This window comes from Anomaloglossus baeobatrachus, chromosome 7 (assembly GCF_048569485.1).
Source record: "Anomaloglossus baeobatrachus isolate aAnoBae1 chromosome 7, aAnoBae1.hap1, whole genome shotgun sequence".
In the NCBI taxonomy this organism is placed as follows: Eukaryota; Metazoa; Chordata; class Amphibia; order Anura; family Aromobatidae; genus Anomaloglossus; species Anomaloglossus baeobatrachus.
The window spans coordinates 172,376,174-172,392,250 of NC_134359.1; positions in this window are offsets into that span (position 1 = coordinate 172,376,174).

The window sequence follows — 16,077 nt, forward strand, 5'->3', positions numbered from 1 at the left end:
ACCCAGAGATCCCCTGCAGAGTCCTGACCTCGCAAGTGAAGAGAGCGGAAGCGTTCAGAGACGTCGGGACAGAAAGGGAGCCAGAAGTCTGCTGTTAGAGGAAAAAGACGCAGAGGAAATGGCGTCTGAACACAGAGACCCAGAGCCAGGCTCCGCTGCCTGGTGGTGTCGGGAGCTTGCCGAGTTCTGCGATCAACTGGAAGCCAGGGTCGGAAGGCAGATCAGAGAGGGACGTGCGGAGTTCCTGGGAATGACCGCGGCGGTTCAGGCCTATGAAGAGAGAGCCGCGCGCCGAGTGCCAGACCGAGCGGCGACGACTCAGGCCCCGATGATGCTACCGATGGGTGAGTCCAGTGTTGCCCCTGCCAGCCCGGATGCCCCGACCCCTGCTGCCACGCCCGCGGTCCCTGAAGAGGCGCCCGGCGCGGCGACGCTGAGCCAGGCCGCAGCCACTCCAGGTGCGGCCCGCCAAGCCCAGGCCGCCGCAGCGATGCCCTGCTCGGCCCGTAAAGAACCGGCTGCCACCGCGACCCTCATCCGCGCCGCAGGTGTGACGCTGACCCAGGCCGCCGCCATGCTAGGCCCGGCCCGCCGAGACCCCGCCGCAGCAGCAACGCTCGTCCGCGCCGCAAGTGAGGTGCTGAACCAGGCCGCAGCCACGCCAGGTGCGGCCCGCCAAGCCCAGATCGCTGCAGCGATGCCCAGCCCAGCCTGCAAAGATCCCATCGCAGCTGCGACGCCAATCCAGGCCGCGACAGCGACGCCGATCCAGGCCGCCGCAGCGATGCCCTGCCCGGCCCGCCAAGAACCGGCCACAGTAGCGATGCCCGCTAAGACGCCAGCTGCAACAGCGACGCTGATCCAGGCCGCCGCCATGCCAGGCGCGGCCCGCCAAGACCAGGCCGCCGCCATGTTAGGCGCGGCCCGCCAAGATAAGATTGTATCACCATTTACCCCGGCCTGCAAGGCCAGAGCAGACACCGCTCCCCAGTCCAAGGAAGTCCCTGCTAGGAAGTCTACGCTGGGGGAGGACCCCGAATACCAGAAGCTGAAGGCTGACCTAGAGGCACAGTTCCCAAAGGAGATGGTGGACCGGTATCTGCTCCCTCCACATACCCCTCAGAAGACTCTGGAGATATCCACGCCAAAGAGTCCCCCGCCCGGGCCTGCTGATGAAAGTCCATCCCCAGCACTGCCACGACAGGAGTGTTCAGAAGAACTAAGGGGGAGAGGAGGCCAGGAAGCTGAGAAGCTGACCCCGGAGCCATCAGCAGTGGATTCATACCCCGAGCCAGAGATGTTGCCATACTCCCGCTGGGACGAAGAAGACCCGATACCTTCCGCTGAAGAAGATCTGCCCAAAAGCCTCACCTGGGAGCTTGTAAGCTGTACCCCGCAGAATCCAGTCCGCAAGACACGGCGCCGTAGCAGAACCCAGTCTTTCCCTGCACCGCAGTCTCCAGAGCAGAAAGATGAAATAACGGCCAGAGACTTGGAGGAGAAACGGTTCCTGAGAAGAGCCAAAGCCCAGGTCAGAGGACCCCTTTGTCGAGGAGTAGTGGAAGATTTCAGCCTAAAATCAGGATACGGCTTCATAGTAGCACCTGGTATGAAAGAAGGCATTTTTGTCAACAGAAGAGACGTTAGAGCTCATTTGCCCAGAGGACATCCTGGAAGGAACCTAAGGATGGGAGACACAGTGCAATTTACAATGCATCAAGGAGAAAGAGGCTGGTATGCACTCGATGTTACACCATGTCCTAAAGAAAAAGAAACAGACACAGAAGAAGAAAGGAAAGACAGATAGGGAAAGAACAGACAAAGAACCCACTGATGAGACCACCACGGATGATGAAAAAGGCCGAGAAAGCAGCAGGTGCCGCAGCCCTACAGGCCCAAGCCCTGGTGAGGAGGAATCCATGTAAAGCAAGAAAAGTAAAGTACAGAAGTTACCAGTTTGACAAGTTTTGAAAAGTTTTGCAACGTTACTGTTTAAGAGATGTGCCCACATAAACTAATGTGAGAAATGAACCTTAAGGCTATGAACTGGCTATAGCCACAAACTCTCGCAGTGTAAATAGTTACACCAGAGGGCACCACCACCAGAGCCAGCCTGTTTAGGGGCTTGGCTCGTCTGCAACCAGGGAGCACGTCCGTTTATGGGGCCTTGGCTCGCCTGCAACCAGAGAGCATGCCTGTTTATGGGGCCTGGCTCTCCACCACAAACAGGGTACCTGGTCAGCACCAACTGTGGAGGCCGCCTCTGCATCCTGCCAGAAGAGGCTGAAGGCGCGGATCCACCAGGCCAGGTATACCCTGAAACCACCAGACCACGAAAGCCGCCTCTACATCCTGCCAGAAGTGGCTGAAGGCGCGGCCGACGGGAGAGGAAGATTGGAGGAAAGGTCTGGGGAAGTAGATGGCCCAGATCTGGTTACCAAAAGGACCGGTGACCTGCCTCCTGAAAGGGTTTGGGTGGGTTAACGGACTTGTGGGTGGAGGGTGGTGATGTATGGTACCTGGTGGTTGTAAAAAAAAAAAAAAAAATGTTTTACATGTTTTAATGTTTTATGCATTTTAAAATGTTGTCTTGCAGCCCGAGGACGTGCTGGTGATAACTAAGGGGGAATGTGGCACCCCTGACCTGGTCAGGCACCACTGAGTACTGCACCCATGCTGGGGACAGTACAAACAGGTAATCCAGAAGGCTGACCGAGGTGTGACTACACAGGCGCATAGTGATCAGGTCTCACACATGTACCTTTGAGAGGACCCCTGGGGATCCCAGGAGGGGGAAAAGCCTTCACCTCCACTGGAATAGTGGAGGGGGCCAAAAGCCTCCATCTCCACTCAAGGGGTGTGGTGGAGAGCCTGGTTGCTAGGTGGCGTAGGCAAGAACAGGAGAGGAGGAGCAGTGAGCCGGTTTAGTGCGGAGTCCAGGGAGCTCAGAGAGGAGCAGACCCCTGGGGCTGTTGCAGTCTAACAGCGCCCGCGCAGTGGCTACCGACGGGGGAGAACGGTCACCTAGGAGTGCTACCCGAAATCCATCTTCAGCTAAAGAGAGAGCACGGAGTGGGAAGTAAGGAGACTGCTAGGGAGTACCAGGCCCAAACGGGCGGCAGATCCCGGAGCGGGGATAGATCCACCTTTCCTTGCTAAACCTGCCGGTGTGGGGCCCTCAAAGCCCACACCACAACACCCAAAAGCCGCAGCCACGTAGCCACAGTTAGGGCCCATAGTTCACAGGAGGCAAGCAGCTGGAGTGATCTGGTCCAGGCGACAAGCAAACGGCAACCAAACGAGGGGAGCAGTTACTTCCCTGGGTGACCCCCATAGGGACTAAAAGTCGGGGTTACCCCAAACCACAAAGGGCTAAGGAAGGCGAGTCGGTAGTCACCCTCATCAGTCAGCCCGAAGGACACCTGGTTCCAGCCTGGTTCATCCCAGCTACGCCCGGGTTACTCACCCTGCCATCAACTGTGAGTAAAACCCCTGAAAGACATTCTGCTTGTGTGGAGTTATTCTGCGCCTTGTGGTTCTACACACCTACACAGGGCCCTGGGGCTTGCCTCACTCTCAGGAGGCTATTACAACCGACTGCACCCACCATCAGCCCCAGGCATCCCTTAATCTGCAGTGGCGGTCCCCACTGACCGCAATTCTGAGAGTGGCGTCACGACAAATAGAAGATTTCCTACCGGCGACAAGATCCAGCAGTGTGGAGTCCCTGAAGGTAATGCACCGACACAGCGTTCTCGGGGCTTCACATTTGCTGAAGACTTGCTCGTATTCTTGCACTAGCCTGTAGACCCCCTTCTTGTGATGTGAAGGTGTGGAGTCAGTGCCTACGTGTAATTCCTTACACCACTCCTCTGGCTGACTTGGTGAGCTGTCACTGAATGGGTGGGGTGCAGTAATGGTGGATGCTGCTACTTGGATAGCATGTGTATCTACTGTGAACAGCTTATCAATGGTGGCAAATCGGGTTAGCTTAACCTCTTGCTCTCCGCAGTTCAACACTCTCACGCGCACTCTTCCCTTCCGTATTAATGAATAAAACTGTGATATAAATAGTATATAGATACCCCACAAATGCAGATAAAGGTAGGTTATGGGAAAAGGGAGAAGAGGGAAACAGGAAAATAGTGTAATAAATAAGCAGATTCTATTACCAGTCTCACACCATTTTGTGACGCATAATCACACAGTGATCCAATTAAGATTCCAAGTCATCGAACATGTCCAAGCCATACGCAGAGGAGGCAATAGAATTAGGAAGCTCAAAGAAAGGGAATATTTCTGGATATATACTCTGGGCACGTTGGAACCCAAAGGCTTAAACCATGAATATGAAGTACAGACTTGATTCATTGGGCCATGCATGGACATAATGGACATAATTCTAATAGGCAGGACAGGTAATAAGGAGCACAAGGGATATGCTAAAATGTGTTGTGTGACAAGACAGACACAGGAAAGGACAGGATAACAGGTGTAGGGACCAACAAGGTGAGACAAGGGGTATCAGGATAGGGTCAAGTAGGTATGAATGTATGAAGCGGAAGAGGAGAACCCACAAGCTGGATGATCAATGGAAACAAACCCCATACGTCATACAGCCCACAGGATGGGAAGATGGGAAGGCCTATCAGATCAGTCGTGACCAAAGGGGCACTTTGGCCACGGTTTCCCGGGACAATCTAAAAAGGTGCCCACCAGCATTGAGGGCAACGGCTGAAGTTCCGGTTCCTCCACCAGCGGAGAAGGCAAAAGAGGTAATTCACACCGTGATGGGTGACTTCCCAGCGGACTGGCCTACACAGAACGGCGCGGTGATTCTTCCAGTGATACTGTTCCCACAACCCGTGGATGAAGAAGTGATGGAGGTGGTCAACCATGAGCCAGAGCCAGTGCCAGTGCCCAGGGATGAAACTGTGCCCAGCTCCCCTATGCTTCCGCCTGCCCCACACGATAACAGGGAAGAGAGACTGATTGTTCCCTCTCCCCCGCTGCCTGTCACCACTGACACTGGACCCCGGAGGTCCACTCGCCCCAACCTAGGTAGACCCCCACTTAGGTACAGGGAAACTACTATTTAGAGGGGGGGTGAACATTGTGTGTTGAAAGCACTGTTTAAAAGTTTTAAAGTTTGAAAATGAAAATGAATAATTGCTGGAAAGTTACCTGATTTACTGCTGATTGGAACCGGTCGTAGCCGGCAGCTGGTCCCCATTGGGACCCCCTTCACCTTGCATAGAAACTTCTATGAACATGCCTGAGAACTTGCAAGGCAACCACAAACTTGTGGCCTGTAAATAAATGGTTGTTGCAGCTTCCACCGTTGCCGCCTCCGGAGAGGCAGATTGGAGGAAGGGCCCGCAGTGGAGTAGGCTGGGGCCCAGCCACCACAGGAACCAGTGGCAATCCTCTGGGGGTTTCAGGGGTTCCCCATGGACGTGGGTCCCCTGGAAAGGACAGAACCCGCTCGGGCAATTTGTGCAGGACTGGGGTCAAGGGGTGCTGTCTGTTTGCTTAGGGGCAGCATCAGTGCCAGGTTGCTTGGGTGGGAGAGAGCGGAAGTCGCAACCGTTTACCGTAACGTTTAAGTAAGAGTACCTCCCGATGTGGGAAGATGTTATTATACTTGTATGTCTGTTACAGTTTTCTATATTTTTATATTTTCCAGTTGGTGAAAATAAAACCGGTGATGGATGGGCAGCCCGAGAACGGTCTGCATTTTGCTAAGGGGGAATGTGTCGCCCTGGACAAGCCAGGGGCCACAGAGCACAACACCTACACACCCCACACTCCCTGCAGGCACATCAAGGTCAGACACAAAACCCTTGTTGCCTTCCTCCAGGGGCTGATGTCCACACCAGGGGGTGGAGCCAGGCGGTTGGTCTCCGCCCACCGAGGAGTTCACAGTCCTGGAGGCAGGAAAGACAGGCAGTCTAGTTTGGAGGAGGAAGTGGAAGGAGGTGAAGTAGAGAGATAGAGTTTGGAGAGGAAAGAGTTCAGTTTTGACAGTGAAAGTGGAAAGAGTAAAGTGACAGCTAAAGAGCCTGAAGTTGGTCCGGGTGTGTGGCCCGGACAGAACAGCAAGGTTGGCAGACAGTGGTGACCGCCTGCAGGAGTGGCCTATCGGAGTTTGTCGTAAAGACCGTGGACGGGCGGTGGCCCGGCGGTACCGGACCGGTACACAAGGAGAAGCTAGCACCATTGGCAGGGGCTTTTCGGACCCCGGCAAGGCTAGGAGTCGCCGTGAAGTTGCCGAATCCGTTAGTGAAGGGGACCTCCGGGTTTCCAAACAGTCAAGTCCCGACAGAAGGCAACCGTCCAACCGTGAAGGGGAGACACCGCCACCGCCAAGGGCAACCGTTTCCCAGGGCCAGCGCCTGCGGGCAAAAGGGGCTCCTGCGGCCCACATCCAGGTCGGGGAGCGGGTTACCGGTGGGAACCCATCGGAATCAACATAGAACATAGGTGCAGGGAGAGACAGTCATCACTAACCTGCAGGAACAACAACACCGCAGCCGTCCGAGGGACCTGTCCATCCAGCCGCTTGTTTTAACGTGAACTGTGTCATCATCAATGGGCTGAGTGAGTACCTCCATGCCGTGCGGCACAGCGCTGCCCCTACGACCCTGCACCTCACCAGGCCCCGCAACCCGCCTGCCATCCACTCCGGGCCCCGGGACAATCAACCCCCTACCCACGGAGGGGAGAAATAACAACAAAGCTGCTCCTTGTCACTGCTCCCAGGATCCCCGTCCCTGGAGGAAGGCAACAAGGGTTTTGTGTCTGACCTTGATGTGCCTGCAGGGAGTGTGGGGTGTGTAGGTGTTGTGCTATGTGGCCCCTGGCTTGTCCAGGGTGACACACTACAACACTTAGGTTATTGTGCTTTTTGTGCAGCTTGCAGGGTTACATGATACTTCATATACGATTTTTAGCTTTCTTGTTAGTAAATCACATTTTTTTTCCTCTTTTTCTTTCCTTAACTGAAGGCGGCATATCTCCAAGGCATTCTGATCTCTCAGCAAATCAAGAGGAGCTGCAGACCGGGAAGACCGACCCTCAGGAGCCTCCTGGACTTCAGAGAACAAGCATGGCCGCCGACAGAGGAGCAACCTGTCCTCCAAGAAGCTCAGAAGAAGAGGCGATGCCCGGCAGCTTATCTGTTTTTGTCTTTTAAATGTGGTTTATACTTTTGCTGATGGTAATTTAATAAAATCTTTCTCCAATACGAGTTCTTCTTGCGTTGCCTCCAGTAAGTTCTGGCTTTGGTGATAAATATAGCACCCAACATAAATATAGCAGCAAAGCGGCAACTCAGTGGGAAAATAGCAGCAAGCAAATATAATGTGCAAAATCCGATGGCTAAATGATTATAAATAATGATGAAGTCAAAGCCTCAATATATATAAATATATATTTTGTAGCAGTGAGATATAACCAAGGCACAGACAGCACTGGGGTCATACACGTTACTGTGGGACATATACATTACTGGGGGCATACAGCTCTGGAGGGCAAACACATTACTGGGGTGGGTGGGATACAGCTCTGGGAGCTCAGACAGCTTAGTGGGGGGCAAATATAGCTATAAGGGGCCCATAGAGCTCAGGGAGGCATACACAGCTCTAGGGGGCACATACAGCTCATGAGGGGACATTCAGTTCTAAGTGGCCCATACAGCTTAGGAGGGGCACATACAGCTCAGGAGGGGCTAGTTACCACCTTTGAACTGACTCTAACTTCTGAACAGGGTCGGCATCAGCACCCGGCGCACCAGGCAGTGTCAGGTGCTCCTGCCCTGACACTGTACACTGACACTGCTGCACGGTGCCCCTGACCTGAAACTATACACTAGCACTACTGCACGGTGCTCCTGCGCTGACACTGTACACTGACACTGCTGCATGGTGCTCCTGTCCTGACACTGTACACTGACGCCTGCTGCACGGTGCTCCTGCCCTGACACTGTACACTTACAGTGCTGCACGGTGCTCCTGCCCTGACACTGTACATTTACACTGCTGCACGGTGCTCCTGCCCTGACACTGTACACTGACACTGCTGCACGGTGCTCCTGCCCTGACACTGTACACTGACACTGCTGCACGGTGCTCTTGCCCCGACACTACACTGACACTGCTGCACGGTGCTCCTGCCCTGACACTGTACACTTACACTGCTGCACGGTGCCCCTGTCCTGAAACTATACACTAGCACTACTGCACGGTGCTCCTGCGCTGACACTGTACACTGACACTGCTGCACGGTGCTCCTGTCCTGACACTGTACACTGACGCCTGCTGCACGGTGCTCCTGCCCTGACACTGTACACTTACAGTGCTGCACGGTGCTCCTGCCCTGACACTGTACATTTACACTGCTGCACGGTGCTCCTGCCCTGACACTGTACACTGACACTGCTGCACGGTGCTCCTGCACTGACACTGTACACTGACACTGCTGCACGGTGCTCTTGCCCCGACACTACACTGACACTGCTGCACAGTGCTCCTGCCCTGACACTGTACACTTACACTGCTGCACGGTGCTCCTGCCCTGACACTGTACACTGACACTGCTGCACGGTGCTCCTGCACTGACACTGTACACTGACGCTGCTGCACGGTGCTCCTGCACTGACACAGTTCACTGACACTGCTGCACGGTGCTCCTGCACTGACACAGTTCACTGACACTGCTGCACGGTGCTCCTGTCCAGACACTGTACTGAACTGTAACCATAGGACAATGCCACCAGTCATAGTGACCCCATCACAACCTTAAAGCTCTGTGCGCACACTGCGGTTATTTGGCGCGGATTTGCCGCAGATTTTGCTGCAAAAAAAGTGCAGCTTTTGTTCATAACCTTTCTGCAGTCCTTCCCCAGCAAAATCTATGGGAAAAACAAAATGCTGTGCGCTCACTGCATTTTTCTTCCTACATCTCCAGGCTGGAAAGGGCCAGCAGATGCCTTCTGGTTGAAGCGCTGCTCTTGCTGTTCCCGACTCCGACTCAAGTTCTTCTCGACATATTCTTGAATCTGTCGGTACTGCACCCTCCGCCGAATTTCCCATTCAGCTGTCGAAGGGAGTGCTTCTGGGGCCTCCAATCCCATGTCCAGATCCACCGGTAGCCGACCGGGGTGAGCCCTCATCAGGTATGCTGGGGTGCACTTTGTTGAGCTGGAAGGGATATTGTTGTACATATCGACCAAGTCGGGTAGCTTCTCCGGCCACAGGTTCCGCTCTTCCAGCGGCAACGTCTTGAGGAGGCTCAGGACCAAGTGGTTCATCTTCTCACACATGCCATTGGTCTGGGCATGGTAAGGGGTGGACCGGATCTTCTTGCAGCCGTACAACTGGCAAAACTCATGGAACACCTCCGCTTCAAAGGTCGGGCCTTAGTCAGTAAGCACCTTCTCAGGGTATCCATGTGGTCGGCAGAAATAAGCCTGGAACGCTCTAGCGGCAGTACGACCAGTTAGGTCTTTGACTGGGACAACCACCATGAACCTTGAATAGTGGTCTACTATGGTTAGAGCGTAGGTGTACCCACTTCGGCTGGGGGTGAGCTTTACATGGTCCAGGGCGACCAGCTCCAGCGGTTGATGTGTAACGATCGGGTGTAGGGGCGCCTTCTGGCTGGCCTCGTCCTTCCTTCTCAGCGTGCAAGGACCGCACTCTCGGCACCAGGCCTCTACAGACTCCCGCATCCCACTCCAATAGAACCGCTCCCTCCTGGTGGAGCAAGGTGCTGCTGGAATAGACCCTGCCACCCCGGCTGAAGCCCAGCGCCTGTGGCGAGAACGGACCCGGTTGTATCTACACCAGGGGAAGTTGTACCGTGAGCTGATTAACCCGAAGACTCATGAGAAAATCCGCCAGTTAGTGATTCCCCAAGCTAATGTGCCCACCATTCTACAAGCGTACCATGATGGTGCCGGACACTTCGGATGGAAGAAGCTGGAGATGTTAGATTTTATGACAGGGTATTGATCCAGGGAACTAGTCTGATTGCCGCATGTGGAGTCAGGAAGGACATTTTTTCCCCATTAGAACTTGTTTGCCACATTGGGTTTTTTTTGCCTTCCTCTGGATCAACATGTTAGGCTACGGGTTGAACTAGATGGACTTAGAGTCTCCCTTCAACCTTAAAAACTATGATACTATGATACTATGATATTTGTCATGTCTGATCAACTGGCCTAATGTAAACTAATTTTGTACTGGCAAAATTATTGATGGAAAGGGAGAAGGGGAGGGGGGAGGGGGGAGGCTGTATTTGACTACAAGGGTATGAGTTATGAGAGATCATATACACATAGATAGTGATAATGTTACATAAGTGGAAAAACCTATGGAGGACCGGATGTGTAAGTGCATACCTTATACAAATCTATAGAGTGCTGATGAGTGAGAGTGGGATGTTAGATACAAGACATCTTATAGTGAATAGTGAGCCGTAATCAAGTGCAGCATTGGGCCGTGCACATTTTTTCTAACTCCCAGTTCTTTTCCGTGTTCACACTATGTGTGGTTCCACTATGTATGGAGTTCCATTATTCCTTGTTTTTTATTTGTCATGTCTGATCAACTGGTTACATTATGTCTGATTTCCTTGTCTAACCTTTTTTTCTCCCCTTTCTTTACTTTCCAGGTTCCCATAGTCACATGAAATATCCCTGCTGCACTTGATTACGGCTCACTTTTCACTATAGGATGTCTTGTATCTAACATCACACTCTCACCTGTCATCACTCTATAGGTTTGTATAAGGTATGCACTTACACATCCGGTCCTCCATAGGTTTTTCCACTTATGTAACACTATCCCTATGATCACTCATAACTCATACCCTTGTAGTCAATTACAACCTCCCCCCTCCCCCCTCCCCTTCTTCACAAATGCGCAGTCGCAGGCGTGCGTTCCATTAGCCTCACTGCATTCCACTCCCATACAGGAAGTGGGCGCAGCTATTACTACGGTCGCACATAAAAGAACCCACAGCCACCACTGCACACAGCTGACTCCACCACAGGAGACCCACTTCTACACCAACGCAGGTAAGACAGGATCGGCACCTCTATGCTCCCGTTACAATCAGGCTCAGTCACCATGTGATAACGCTCTCAACTCTTTAGTTGCAGGCTCCCCTTGCTTCACCTCCACTGGCTGTGCTGCCATTTCCTTTCCCCCCCTGGAAGGTATACTTTATTACACTATTTTCCTGTTTCTCTCTTCCCCCTTTTCCCATAACCTACCTTTATCTGCATTTGTCGGGTATCTATATGCTATTTACATCATAGTTTTATTCATTAATATGGAAGGGAACAGTGCCCGTGAGAGTGCTGAACTGCGGAGAGCAAAAGGTTAAGCTGCCCCGATTTGCCACCATTGATAAGCTGTTCACAGTAGATACACATGCTATCCATACAGCAGCATCCACCATTACTTTACCCCACCCATTCTGTGACAGCACACCAAGTCAGCCAGAGGAGTGGTGTAAGGAATTACACGTAGGCACTGACTCCACACCTTCACATCACAAGAAGGGAGTCTACAGGGTCGTGCAAGAATACGAGCAAGTCTTCAGCAAACATCCGCTAGACTTTGGGAGAATAAAAGGGGTCCAACACTACATCCCTACAAGTGCACACCCACCCATCAAAGAGAGATATACGCCAATACCACCAGCACATTACCAGTGTACCAAGGACATGTTGAGCAACATGAAGGAGGCTGGGGTTATCCGTGACAGTTGTAGCCTCTGGGCAGCTCCGTTGGTCCTGTTCCCTTTCTTTGAGCTTCCTAATTCTATCGCCTACTCTGCGTATGGCTGGGACATGTTCAATGACTTGGAATCTTAATTGGGCCACTGTGTGATTATGCCTCTGGGCAGCTCCGTTGGTCCTGTTAAAGAAGGACGGCAACACTCCCCTGTATTGAGGAATCGCTAGCGGCATTGAGAACTGCAAATTATTTTTCTACCCATGATCTCACTAGTCGCTATTGGCAAGTGTCCGTTGCTGAGGCAGACCGGGAGAAGACCGCCTTCGCCACCCCGATGGGTGTCTGGGAGTTCAAAAGCATGCCCTTCGAGCTGTGCAATGCGCCAGGAACCTTCCAGAGGCTGATGGAATGCTCTTTGGGACACCGTAACTTTGAAATGGTACTGCTATACCTAGATGATGTTATTGTTTATTCTAAAGCAAACAAGACTTTAGGGTGTATAAAAAGGGAGATTAGATCCCGTGATCCTAACGTATTGTTACACTTCTATAAGTCACTTGTAAGGCCACATCTGGAATATGGGAACCAGTTTTGGGCTCCACATTTTAAAAAGGACATTCAGAAGTTAGAGTCAGTTCAAAGGCGGTCAACTAGACTACTACAAGGAATGGAAGGCCTCCCATATGATGACAGGTTGAAAAAATTATTAAGTGATTATTGGCTGTAATGGGGCTTTCTGGCTGGTGCCAGCCTCTCTTCTTAGCACACAGGAACCACAATCCCTACACCATTCAATGGATTCTCTCATCCCAGCCCAGTAAAACTACATATTTCACACAGTCATAAGCAGCCCATGGGAATTCACCTGGATTCAAACCAATAACAGCTCATAGACCAAACAATCAATCTACCACTGGACCAAAGACAGGAAGCTAAATCCACTGCCTGCGGTAACTAACTTAATCCTATAGGCTACTCACACAACAAACCCAAGAGAAAGGAAAAAAAACATGGCTTCGATTATCCATCCAATGAAAACGCATAACCATTGTGAGCCACTGGACAATGCAATTGGACACATGGTGACATGGTGCACGGCCCAATGAATCAAGTCTGTACTTCATATTCACGGTTTAAGCCCTTGGGTTCTAATGTGCCCAGAGTACTTATCCAGATAACAGAGAGCAAAAGAGAAGGGTGTTTGATACTGCGCCAAAGGATCACAGGAACGGATGTTTAGATTAATGCATCTTTATTTCATCCAGGTCTACGCGTTTCCGGAGCCACTGCCCCCTTCCTCAGGACCGTCAGGAAAGACAAAACATCAAATCTGTCCTGGTGGACACCAGCATGCAGATAAATAGACAAGATAACATCATGACACCACCCCTTCTTGAAAAAAAGGGGTGGGAGGAAACAGTAAAAAAAAAAAAAAAAAAAAAAATAATGTCCATGCTGATGTACTAAATGTATCTTTACAAATAAAATTAAACCATGACTGGTATCACATAATCGCAAATGTCAGTCAGGATACACATATTGGGTCAAGAAAAATAATAAATTATGAAAAACCAAAAAACCTGTGTTTGTTCAGAAGAAGGGGGTCTACAGGGTCTTGCAAGAATACGAGCAAGTCTTCAGCAAACAGACTGTGGGAGAATAAAAGGGGTCCAACACTACATCCCCACAGGTGTACATTCACCCATCAAAGAGAGATATAAGCCAATACCACCTGCACATTACCAGTGTACCAAGTTGAACAACATGAAGGAGGCTGGAGTTATCTGTAACAGTTGTAGCCTCTGGGCAGCTCCGTTGGTACTGTTAAAGAAGAAGGACGGCACCACTCCCCCGTATTGAGGAATCGCTAGCTGCATTGAGAACTGCAAATTATTTTTCTACCCTTGATCTCACTAGTCGCTATTGGCAAGTGTCCTTTGCTGAGGCAGACCGGGAGAAGACGGCCTTTGCCATCCCGATGGGTATTTGCGAGTTCAAAAGCATGCCCTTCGAGCTGTGCAATTTGCAAGGAACCTTCCAGAGGCTGATGGAATACTGCCTCGGACACCGTAACTTTGAAACGGTACTGCTATACCTAGATGATGTTATTGTTTATTCTAAAGCAAACAAGATTTTAGGGTGTATAAAAAGAGAGATTAGATCCCTTGATCCCAACGTATTGTTACCCCTCTATCAATCACTTGTAAGGCCACATCTGGAATATGGGGTAGAGTCTTAAGAAGGTTGATGACTATTGGTTTTGGCATGGGCGTTTGGGCGTATCTTCCTGCATTGGTACAAGCTGCAGAACTCCTTGAAGGTTTCCGCTTCAAAGGCAGGGCCTTGATCTGTGAGCACTCTCTCTGGGTAGCCATGAGGTCTGCAGAATTGTGCTTGGAAGACCTTCACTGCAGTATGGGCCATTTGATCTTTGACAGGTGCCACAACCATAAATCTCGAGTAGTTGTCTACCATCGTAAGTGCATACGTGTATCCATTCCTGCTTGGTGTGAGTTTGACATGATCTAGAGCAACGAGTTCCAGCGGCAGGCGGGTGATTATTGGCTGTAATGGGGCTTTCTGGCTGGTGCCAGCCTTTCTTCTTAGCACACAGGAACCACAATCCCTACACCATACTTCGATGGATTCTCTCATCCCAGCCCAGTAAAACTACATATTTCACACAGTCATAAGCAGCCCATAAGCATTCACCTGGATTCAAACCCATAACAGCTCATAGACCAAACAATCAATCTACCACTGGACCAAAGACAGGAAGCTAAATCCAATGCCTGCGGTAACTAACTTAATCCTATAGGCTACTCACACAACAAACCCAAGAGAAAGGAAAAAAACATGGCTTCGATTATCCATCCAATGAAAACGCATAACCATTGTGAGCCATTGGACAACGCAAATGCACACATGGTGACATGGTGCACGGCCCAATGAATCAAGTCTGTACTTCATATTCACGGTTTAAGCCCTTGGGTTCTAATGTGCCCAGAGTACATATCCAGAAAGATTCCCTTTCTTTGAGCTAAGCATAAGTCAACAATACGTTGTAAGCAGATTCTATTACCAGTCCCACACCATTTTGTGACGCATAATCACACAGTGGCCCAATTAAGATTCTAAGTCATCGAACATGTCCCACCCATACGCAGAGGAGGTGGTAGAATTAGGGAGCTCAAAGAAAGGGACCAGGGCCTGGACCAGGGAAATGCAGTGGATGTTGTGTATATGGACTTTTCAAAAGCTTTTGATACAGTGCTACACAAAAGGTTGGTACATAAAATGAGAATAATGGGGATAGGGGAAATATGTGTAACTGGGTTAAAAACTGGCTCAGTGATAGGAAACAAAGGGTGGTTATTAATGGTACCTACTCGGACTGGGTCTCAGTTCATAATGGGGTACCACAGGGGTCAGTATTGGGCCCACTTCTTTTCAACATATTTATTAATGACCTTGTTGGGGGCATGCGGAGTAGAATTTCAATATTTGCAGATGATACTAAACTCTGCAGGGTAATCAATACAGAGGAGGATAATTTTATATTACAGGGAGATTTATGTAAATTGGAGGATTGGGCTGAGAAGTGGCAATTGAATTTTAATGTAAATGTAAGGTCATGCACTTGGGTAGAGGAAATAAAATTTATGATTATGTACTTAATTGTAGAACACTGGGTAAAACAGACACAGAAAAAGACTTGGGTGTATGGGTGGATGTTAAACTTAACTTTATTGGACAATGTCAGGCAACAGCTGCCAGGGCTAATAAAATAATGGGATGTATTAAAAGAGGTATACGTGTTCATGAAAAAAATATAGTTCTACCCCTGTACAAGTCACTAGTGCGACCGCACTTAGAATACTGTGTACAATTCTGGTCACCGATATATAAGAAGGACATAGCTGAACTGGAGAGGGTGCAGAGAAGAGCAACCAATGTTATTAGAGGAATGGGTGGGCTGCAATACCAAGACAGGTTATTAAACTTGGGGTTATTTAGTTTAGAAAAACGACGGCTTAGGGGGATCTAATCACAATGTATAAATATATGAGGGGACAGTACAGAGACCTTTCCAAAGATCTTTTTACACCTAGGCCTGCGACTGGAACATGGGGGCATCCGCTACGTCTTGAGGAAAGAAGGTTTAATCATAATCACAGACGAGGATTCTTTACTGTACGAGCAGTGAAACTATGGAACTCTCTGCCGCATGATGTTGTAATGAGTGATTCACTACTAACATTTAAGCAGAGCCTGAATGCCTTTCTTGAAAAATTTAATATTACCAGTTATGTATATTAGATTTTATGAC